The sequence below is a fragment of the Globicephala melas genome, chromosome 21, assembly GCF_963455315.2.
Source record: "Globicephala melas chromosome 21, mGloMel1.2, whole genome shotgun sequence".
NCBI classification, from domain to species: domain Eukaryota; kingdom Metazoa; phylum Chordata; class Mammalia; order Artiodactyla; family Delphinidae; genus Globicephala; species Globicephala melas.
In genome coordinates, this window is record NC_083334.1 from 24191140 (window position 1) to 24201377 (window position 10238).

Below are 10238 nucleotides of genomic sequence, written 5' to 3' on the forward strand. Positions count from 1 at the left end.
TTATTCAGTCATTTATTCATATGAAGTAATATATACCCAGCTGATAATCGGCTTGTTTTCTAAACTATGTACTTCAATAAAATCTTTAAGATTTGCCCATTTTTTATTGAGAATTTGTAATCATTTGAAAAGAAATTTAATGAAGTTTAATACTATTAATAACTATTTGGAGAAGAAACTATTTTGTAACTCTTTTGAAAATAGAAATCATGTTTCTGTTTAATATATCCTCTTAACCAAAAATAGTTTCTATAGTCATGATGGTTATTCTTTCTTTCACTAGTTCTGTCTCAGGGATCGTTGCTGGTGGATGTGCCTGGTTGAGAGTCAAGGACAAGTTTTAAGATGTTCTCCCTCTTAGGAGTCCACACCGCATTTGAATGACTCTATCCCATCAATGCCAAGATTGGATCAAAGAATTATTCATAAGATGTATAGTCAGGAAAATATCTTATTATATTTAGACAGATGGCCTTTTCAGACCTTGCTTTAAATTAAATATTTTGATATTGATGTTTAGGTATTTTAATGCCAAAATTTATTTTGATGAAAGAAGCATTCACTGAATGAAAAAGCGTACTGTATGTTTTTCAGATAACCAAGATGAGGTGGAAGGCTAGCAGTTGATACCACAAATGTACGGGACTGTGGCTTAGCTAAACGGAAGGCACTTGGGAGGGGAGTATATAGCAAACTTTGCTTTCATATGTCCAAGTTAATTTATAAAATAAAATTGCTGGGAGGAGATTTAGAAATTATTTCAGTAAACAGATTGTTTTTGAACACCCTCAAAATGGAGAAAAAGCAACTGTTTACCTCCAAATAATTGATATGCTAATTTTAGATAATTCTTTTCTAGGCATTAAACCAAATCTCATGAGAACCACTAGTATGAGGGTAGTTCTTTGATTAGTTTGAATTTTCTCAGGCACTTGTAATTTTTTCCAAGATTGTATTTCTCTGAAAATATCCTATAATTTAAGATTTCCACCCTTCCTGGCTATTCTTTCCTTGGTTACTCCAAGAGGCTACTCTCAAGTAGTGCCCTAATTTACAGGGTGCATATTTTGTATTCCTGTCCGTAATTCTGTGAAAATAAAGCAATTGTTCAATGAGTAGTAATAAGAATGCAAAATTTTTTTCCCCTTGAAGCATTAACATAATTTAAGGTACATTCAGTAAAACTAAAGCAGCCAATAAGGAATATAATTCTTATTTACATTTCGAAATGATGGTAGCAAAGTGCTTTGTTACCTGTTTTGTAAATGCAAACTCCACATTGATTTAAACAATGTGGGCAATATAAGCTACTCAATTTTTAGTTTTTATTGCTGAAATCATAGTTCTTTGGTTAGGTGAAAAATAGGAGTTGAATATTTGTTTCCCCCCCTAAATTCCTGGGTTGAAGCCCTAATACCAACGTAATGGTATTTGGAGATGGAGCCTCTGGGAAGAAGTTAGATCATGCGGGTAGAGCCCTCATGATGGGATTAACACTTTTTTAGATGGGACACTAAAGAGTTTGCTTTTGTCTTTTTCTCTCTCTGTCCACCATGTAAGGGTCCAAGGAGAAGATGGCTGTCTGCAAACCAGGAATCCAACCATGTTGGCACCCTGATCTTGGACTTCCAGCCTCCAGAATTGTGAGAAATAAATTTCTATTGTTTAAGCCACCCAGTCTATGGTATTTGTTATAGCAGCCTGAGCAGACTAAGATAATCAATCCATAAAGAAGGAAATATAATAATCTAACTTCTCCTGAACTCTATATAACATTAGCTGTTGACCTATATTAATATGTAGTGAAGATATATAAGCAGAATGTACAGTGCACAAGATATGCTTATACCAAGGTAAAATAGGTAATAATGTTTATCTTAAATTACATAGATTCATTCAGACTCTTGGTTTTATAATTTGGCCTGTTTGTTACTACACCTGTGAACTTCATGTGTATTTCAAGTTTTACAACATGTAAATGTAGACAGTTTATAATGGGATAGAGCTTAAATTGTGAGAAATACTCAATTATGGTAAAAGAAATACACCAGAAGTAATACTTTGGCTGTCTTTAAATTTTATTGGAATTAGATGTCAAGTAAGATAAGCTGTGCAAGAGAGAGCAGATGTGATGGGGTATGGAGTAAATCTTAGGTTCTACTGATCATTTCTTAGAAATCAAAATCAATTTAAGACATCAGTTTTCAATAGTATTCTTATGTATAAGTAAAACAGCGATACGTAATATCTGGTACAACAGAGATGCATGGCTTCTAGTCTCCTGAGACATCTGTCTTCATGAAAAAGACGAAGAGCACCAGCTCATGAGTTACGTAATCTTGAGACAATTTCCCATGTCTGCTTGCAGTTACGAATAAATGTCATAATACAGACCAACTATCATTTGTTATATACAAATATGTGGGGTTTTTTTTTTTTGACATTTTTCTGGATCTGATAACTACAGGTGACATTTCTGAGAAATGCAGTGTACTGAATTCAATGGAGAAAGTAGGAAAGTCTTATGTCTCCGTTAACTTGTGAGAAGTTTCATCATTCCAGTTCTCTCCAGACAGCCTGATGGTCTTTATTTTCCCTGAACTCACATGGTCTGTGACAGTCATTCGGCAATTAGTTGTGCATGGAGTTAAAATGTAGTCTGTGTACGTTTCAGGACACATGTAGGGCTAGATAGGGAGGTATTGTTGTTCTGGTTTCCTGGGAAACATACTCTGAGATGATGAGATTTGTGTGAAGGAAATGTATTTGGGAATGCTTTGGGGAGCAGTGGGAGTGAGGGAAGCAGAAAAAGGCAAAGGGAGAAGTTGTACTTCAATGCCGAGGCAGCAGTTTCTGCCGGTCCTTCAGGGAGGGGCCCACTTGGGGGAGGCAGCTCTCTGCCTGAGGGAGGTTTCCAGGGTGTTCGGAGCCAGCCCACCAGCGGTCAGTACTTCTGACAACTGATGAAACCAGAGCCTCGGTCCTGAAGCAGGGACCTGGGAGGTCACCACAGCATTCCCTGCAGGAGGTAACGGGACGCAAGGTGAACTGCAGAGCATCGAGAGTCAGATGGGCTGGCTTGAAACTGGTTTCTAGGCTATACCGGTTATGTCACCTTGGGCAAGGAACTTACTCTGCCCCTACTAAGGGGGGCTAAGAACAGTGTAGACGGCTCACTGGGTTATTGTGGAAATGGATGAGTAAACACATGTAAAGCATATAGCAGTTCCTGGAATACTGTGAGCACTCTGCAATTGGCAGGTATTATTATTAGAGGTTGCTATAAAACAATGAAACTATTTTTAAAACTAACTTACCCATATGAACATTTGTTCCTATATAGGTCAGAAGGGGCTAGTAATAAAAAAACTCCAGCAACTCTAGTTGCTTAAAATAACAAGGATTTATTTCTTGGCCATGCTACATTATGGGCTGGCTCTAGGACCCAAGCTGACAGAGCAGCCACTAGCTGGGTAATTGCCAGTGGTGCGGCAGAAAACAGAGGTAGCATTTTAAATGCTGACTCTTAAAACTTCCACCTGGGACTTCCCTGGTGGCGCAGTGGTTAAGAATCCACCCGCCAATGCAGGGGACACGGGTTGGAGCCCTGGTCCAGGAAGATCCCACATGCTTCAGAGCAAGTAAGCCCGTGCGCCACAACTACTGAGCCTGCGCTCTAGAGCCTGCGAGCCACAACTAGTGAGGCCGTGTGCCACAACTGCTGAAGCCCGCGCGCCTAGAGCCCGTGCTCCGCGGCAAGAGAAGCCACTGCAATGAGAAGCCTGCGCACCGTAGCGAGGAGTGGCCCCCACTCGCTGCAACTAGAGAAAGCCCGCACGCAGCAATGAAGACCCAACGCAGCCAAATAAATAAATAAATTTATGAAAAAACCTTCCACCTAGAAGTGATATATGTCAATTCCGCTCATATTTCACTGGTCAGAATTTACCACATGAATACATATAACTCCGAGGGGCGGGAAGGGAAGTATAAGCTACCCTTTGTCTGGAAGGAGAACCTGAATGACTCCATAACAGCCCTAATGACTATTAATGGTTTAATTTTTAAAACTACCTGGAACGATATACACTCAATAATAAGACAACTTTTCTTTTTTTTTTTTTTTTTTTTTTGCGGTACGCGGGCCTCTCACTGTTGTGGCCTCTCCCGTTGTGGAGCACAGGCTCCGGACGCACAGGCCCAGCGGCCATGGCTCACGGGCCCAGCCGCTCCGCGGCATGTGGGATCTTCCCGGACTGGGTCATGAACCCGTGTCCCCTGCATCGGCAGGCGGACTCTCAACCACTGCGCCACCAGGGAAGCCCCAAGACAACTTTTCTTGAACACTTATTATGTGCCAGGCACTGTGATAAAGAGCAATACTATGAAATAGACCCAATTAATATCCCAAATATTGTACATTAAAAAAGTACTGAGACTTAGTGTAACCCAATCAATACCATGAATCTACCTAGTGGTAAACGTGGACTCAAACTCAGGCCTGTCTGATTACAAAGCCCACACTGGTAACTACGACTCTATGTCCTCCCAAGAACTTCACTGACAGTAGTGTGATTCACAATATTTTCAAAACACATGCTCTGTTTTTTTTTAAAGGAATTTCTGTTGGAATCTATTATTTAGAGTGTCTTAATTTCCAAAATGTTATGAAGTCTCACATGTAGTAGAAGTCTTTTTTCCTGTTCCCGCGATGGTACTGGAAGGGTAAGCAAATGAGTCGAGTGTCCCTCTTCCATTGGGTAACTCGGACAGACTGATGGAGACTCTACCATCTTCCCCACGAGGCATCCAAGGGTATCTTCCCTCCAGCCAGCCAGCGGGATGCCCGTGGACCAGCCCTGGAAGTGACGCACGTACCTTCCATTGACCAGAAACCCATCACGGGGCTGTTCCTGACCACAAGGAATGCTGGGAAATGGAATTAGCTGCGTGCTGAGTGAGTCTTGCTCATGATACATTGACTGCTTTATATTTTCATGGGATTGAAGAGATCTTAAAATGGAGCAAATATATTTAAGGTTAGCAGGGCATAATCTCAAAGCTGCCTCATTGTTTGGTCTGCATTTCTCTCTTTTCAGTACTCCAGAGCAGTTGTCTTATTTGGGTGTATCCCACTTTCTTTTAGTGTCCTGCCTTTCTTAACATGTGTTGTAGTTTGCCTTTGTGCTAATGGAAAGGTTATAGTTACACTTATCTTTCCTTTAATTGCTCCGTAAGACTGTGTAATCTATTTATAGTATTAATGCAGGAGGATACAGAGGACACTCGGCTAATAAGTATACACAAGGCTGTAGTCTGACCTGGAGGAGGGTTTCACATGCTCTTGGGCCATCACTGCATGCTGCAGGGGCCCACCAGACCACCAGATAACTCTGGGGTCTGGTAGGAGGGCAACATCTTCAGTCTGATGCTCTAGATGGTCCCTTACAAACTATGATAAGAATTTTTAAGGGTCATACAGGGCGCGTAATAGGAGAGCGAATTGCAGGACTGGAAGAGAATTCTGAAAGCTGTTGCAATGGATTGTGAGATTTAGCCCTTATTAACTCTTAGGAGCTTACCCCTTTAATCTGGGCAGGTGCTGTTGTATTACCTACTCCCATAATTAATCATAAATAAAGAGGCTTAAGATTGGGTTCTGTATTATCCCATCATTGTAGGGTGACCATCATTACTGGGAACATGAGGGGTCCAGTAACACATATAACTTTAAAAAAATTTTTAGATGCTTTCGCAGATATAATTTTAGTTGGATTCTGTCCACTAGGGAGGGTCAGGGTCTATGTTCCTCACATTCAACTTCGTATTTCTAGCCCAGTCCAGGGTTTGTATATTTTTTACGTGGAGCATGTATTAACAACAGCTCTAAAAGTTAACAAGGCAGGTATCTGCATCATTCTTTGTAGAAGAAAAAATGGTTTCAGCCAGATTATATGACTTCCCTTAGGTCACATAGTTGGTAATAACACAATGAATTTTTTAAAATATAAATTTATTTTATTTTTAATTTTTTTTGGCTGTGTTGTATCTTCGTTGCTGTGCGTGGCTTTCTCTAGTTGCGGTGCAGGGGCTTCTCATCATGGTGGCTTCTCTTGTTGCGGAGCATTGGCTCTAGGCGCGCGGGCTTAGTTGCTCTGTGGCATGTGGGATCTTCCCGGATGAGGGCTCGAACCCGTGTCCCCTGCATCGGTAGGCGTTCTTAACCACTGCACCACCAGGGAAGCCCAATACACTGGATTTTGAAGCAAGTTCTTCTGATTTATGTTTTGTTATTCTTTCCACCCAACTATGCTACTTATCACATTAAAAAAAATGTACTTAGGAGTATCAAATATTCATTCCTCGAGGATAAATTCTGGTTTTGGAAATAGCCAAAAGTAGTCTAGTATTAAATGTGGTGAATAGAGTTGGTTAGACAATGCTCTTTTGGATTAAAAGGATGAGGTATGTCTCATAAAATAACACATTTTTGAGACTTATAAACTGGCACGTAATACACATCCCTTAAATATTTGTCAGTTTTGAGAAAAATGCAAAAATCTTTTAAAACTCATATCTTGACTATGCAGCCATGCAACTTTTACCTATATTAAGATCAGAACCAGATCCAAGGAAATTGAAAACGGAAACTAGCTAAGAGCAAAAAGTGCAGAGTTCAAACGATGGCTGTGTTTAAAATCTGAACTTATTTTCAGTGATTTTTAAATAAAATCTAGTATGTATCACTCAGTTTGTGATTTGGCCTTTGAGAGGGGTTATGTATAAAGGTAGTGAGAGAATGAACAGTTACTCCTATCCACTGTGTGTTAGGTGATTTACTTCATTTAATCTTCAAATCAGTCTGTGAAACAAATATTTCCATTTTAAAGAAGAGGGAAAGGCTCATGGTTTTCAGTTACTGACCAAACATCACACAGCCAGTAGGAGGCAGAGCTAGAATTAGAATCCAAGTCCATCTGTTTCAAAGCCAAGGTCTTTCTTCCAAACAATGCTGTTTCTTTTCAAAGGGGTAAAAGAGGATGGAGGTATGGTGTATTGAATGGTGGTCCCCCCATTAATAGAACCTGTAAATGTGACCTTATTTGGAAAAAGGGTCTTTGCAGATGTAATTAAGAATTTCGAGATGAGAGCATCCTGGATTATCTGGAGGGGTCCTAAACCCAACAACAAGTGTCCTTATACGAGATACATATGGGAGATACTGATGGAGAGGAGAAGGCCATGTGAAAGTAGAGCAGAGATTAGAGCGGTACAGCCATGAGCAATGCTGACAGCCAGCCACCAGAAGCTGGACGGAGCAAGGAACAGATTGTCCCTAGAGCCTATGGCGGGACACTTTGATTTCAGACTTCTAGCGTCCAGAACTATGAGAGAATGAATTTCTTGTTTTCAGCTGCCAAACTTGTTGTAATTTGTTACAGCAGCCCTAGAAACCACTACAGGAGGTACGGGGAGGAACCTGCAAGGAGGATGGACACACTGATTCATTTAAGAGCAAAGAAGAAAGGCTGCTAACTTTGGAAACAAGTGGGCCTGGGGTTGAATCCCAGCTCCGCTGCTTATCTGCGTGTCCTGTAGAAGTAATTTAACCTCTCTAAGGTTTGGTTTCCTCAGCTGTAAAGTAGAAATTATAATGCATTTCTCATTGGATTTTAAGGATTTAATGGGAGTATATAAAGGACTTAGCATATATAAGAAATCAATTTACTTCCTTTTGTGGATCAGAAGAATATTTCATAGTGAAATAAAACATTATCCTTGACTTTGATTTTTTGTAAATGAAACAGACAATGCAATATAGTGTTATAAGGTCCATAATAGAGGTAAATATGAGACACAACAGTGGCACAAAAAAGGGAGTGACTGACTCAGGCTGGTTGAACCAGGGATGCTCTCAAAGGGGAAGACCCTTGAGCTGAGATTAAAAGATGAATAGGCTTATACTAGGTAAAAGATGTCCCCCAATCCAGAGACCCCCTATATTACCCTCTCCAAGGAATAAACCTACAGGATTATGTCTGTGGGGAGAAGAAGCAGGCATATAGGATCAAGGAGTCAGAGGGAGGAATCTGCAAAGCTGTTAAAAATTGATCTCCACCAAGGTCCATCACAATATTTCAGAACACTGGGGATAAAGAGAAGATCCCACAAGCCTTTGGCGGGTGCGGGCGGGGAACCAATCTTATAAAAAGGAACAGGAATTAGAATGGCTGCAGATTTCAGAAAAACAATGCTGACAAAGAACAATGGAGCAGTAACTTCTACATTCTAAGGGAAAATCACTTCCAACCGAGAAACCTATACTCGGCCAAATTGCCAATGAAGTGTAAGGACAGATTAATTTGCCAGTGAAGTATAAGGACCTTCTTAAAACATTTACTCCATTTCTTGGGAGGCTGCTGAAGGATGTATTCCATTAAAACAAAGGCGTGGACCAAGAAAAAGAGAGACATTGTATCTAAGAAACAGGAGATTCAACTCAGGAGAGAAGCAAGGTCCATTCATTGGATAGTAAATGGAATCTCCAGGTAAAAACTCTTCATCAGGCAACAAGAGTAACTGGCAGAGGTTAGAACAGGTTGGAATTATAGGAAGACAATTCTTTAAGAAGATGAAGCTGATAGAATAGCTAATGTAAATAAATGCAATGGGAGGGTGTTTAGACAGGTAAGGAAGGATTTGAGGTTGACTTAGGGGTAAGTACATAGAAAGTTAAACAAATGGGAAAAACTCCAAATAATTGTTTTACCTACCCTACTTCAGGGTAGGTAAAATTTTGAGCAGGGAAGGCATTTCAGTCATAGCTTATTACATGGCATAGTCCTGAATTACATACATAGGTATGATAATATAACCACTGAATATCAAAATTTTGTTTTAAGACTACTGGGGCATGGAGAGTGTGCTGCTTTTGGGGGGCTAGAAGGAGAAAAAAAAGCTAAATTCCTGTCTTCCATAGTTAATAGATAATGCCTAAAACTGAACAAAAAAAATCTAGCAATAGCTGTTCAAGCATGTTCTTGGGGTAAAAAACAAGAGTCACTAAAAGAGCTGAAAGTGAGCATTTTATGGACGGGGAAATGAGGAGTAGGGATATTTTGAGACTTAACAAATCTTATAGAAGTGGTATCATCTTGGACCATATGCATGCATCACTTGGATAAACAAAACTTGTAAAAAAAAAAAATGTCTTCTGTTCAAGAGTTTCCAACCTCAAGAAATTTCTACTCACTCTGGTGAAAACTTCAAGAACCTCTACCATTCCTCCCCAAATTGTCATGAAACCATGGATGCTGACACTAAGCTCTTTGCTCTCGGATTCCTAGACCTTAGGGCAGTTTTAAGCATGGCTTCCATCTGAAGCCTGCTGGTGAATGGTGGAAAAGTAAGACTATCCAGGTAACATTAGCCTGTAGCAGGGTTAAGCGTAACTAAATTTGGTCAAGCTGGGGGATAAAGACAATAGGAAGGTGGTTCTACTATCAACTAGCCTGTTACCAGAACTTTAGAATTTGAGGCAGAAATATAACAGAAAATGTTAGGGGAGATGGAAAAAGTAAAGATGTTAAGAACAGATGAGTGTAGAGCAGATTAGCTTATTAGATCATGGAGAAGACATGAAGGAAGATCTTATTCTTCATTGGACCAAGAACTAATTTCAAGGGGAAGTTTGCTGCTTTATATAAAAGAGGGAATTCTGAAGATAACTTCTATGTGACACAGGATGTCAATGTTGTTCATTTGAAAAGGTTGAACTTGATAAGGAGCTTTTCCCTCTTTGATCTTTCTGTTATTTGTAAAGAACGCAGGGTATCTCTAACTTAGCATTTCACGTCCATTGTTTGAAACTCCAGACACGATTTCCTATAGAAACAATTGCAGGTGGTGGGATCCACAGGCCAACCCTCCAATGACTCATTAGTCTCTGGGTGTCCCAACAGCACTGAACTAAACCAATGTTTCCATGGAAAAATTCAAATATGATTCATATTGAGCTGCAGGAATACTTGTGACCACATTTTTGTAACAGAAATTAAAAAGGAGTGATGAGTGGGTGGGATCAGGGATAGAGATACTCTGTAAGGGCAGGAGAGTGTCGCTACTGCAGAAGAATAAATTACAGCAGTGGAAATTTACCTCTCTTAATGCCTCTTGACAGAAAAACGATGGTATCTTGAACCCGTTGTGAATCTCATTGATACAGTTCCTAGGTGAAA

General features: G+C 40.0%; 1 long non-coding RNA gene across 1 annotated transcript in view; it reads right to left on the reverse strand.

The window, feature by feature from the left end:
- Positions 1 to 10230, reverse strand: part of LOC132594385 (uncharacterized) — a 78601-nt gene extending 68371 nt beyond the window's left edge. The window contains exon 1 of the long non-coding RNA XR_009560530.1: positions 10159 to 10230. This is a non-coding gene — a long non-coding RNA (uncharacterized lncRNA). The remainder of the gene's footprint in view (positions 1 to 10158) is intronic.
- Between the last annotated feature and the right edge of the window lie 8 nt (positions 10231 to 10238).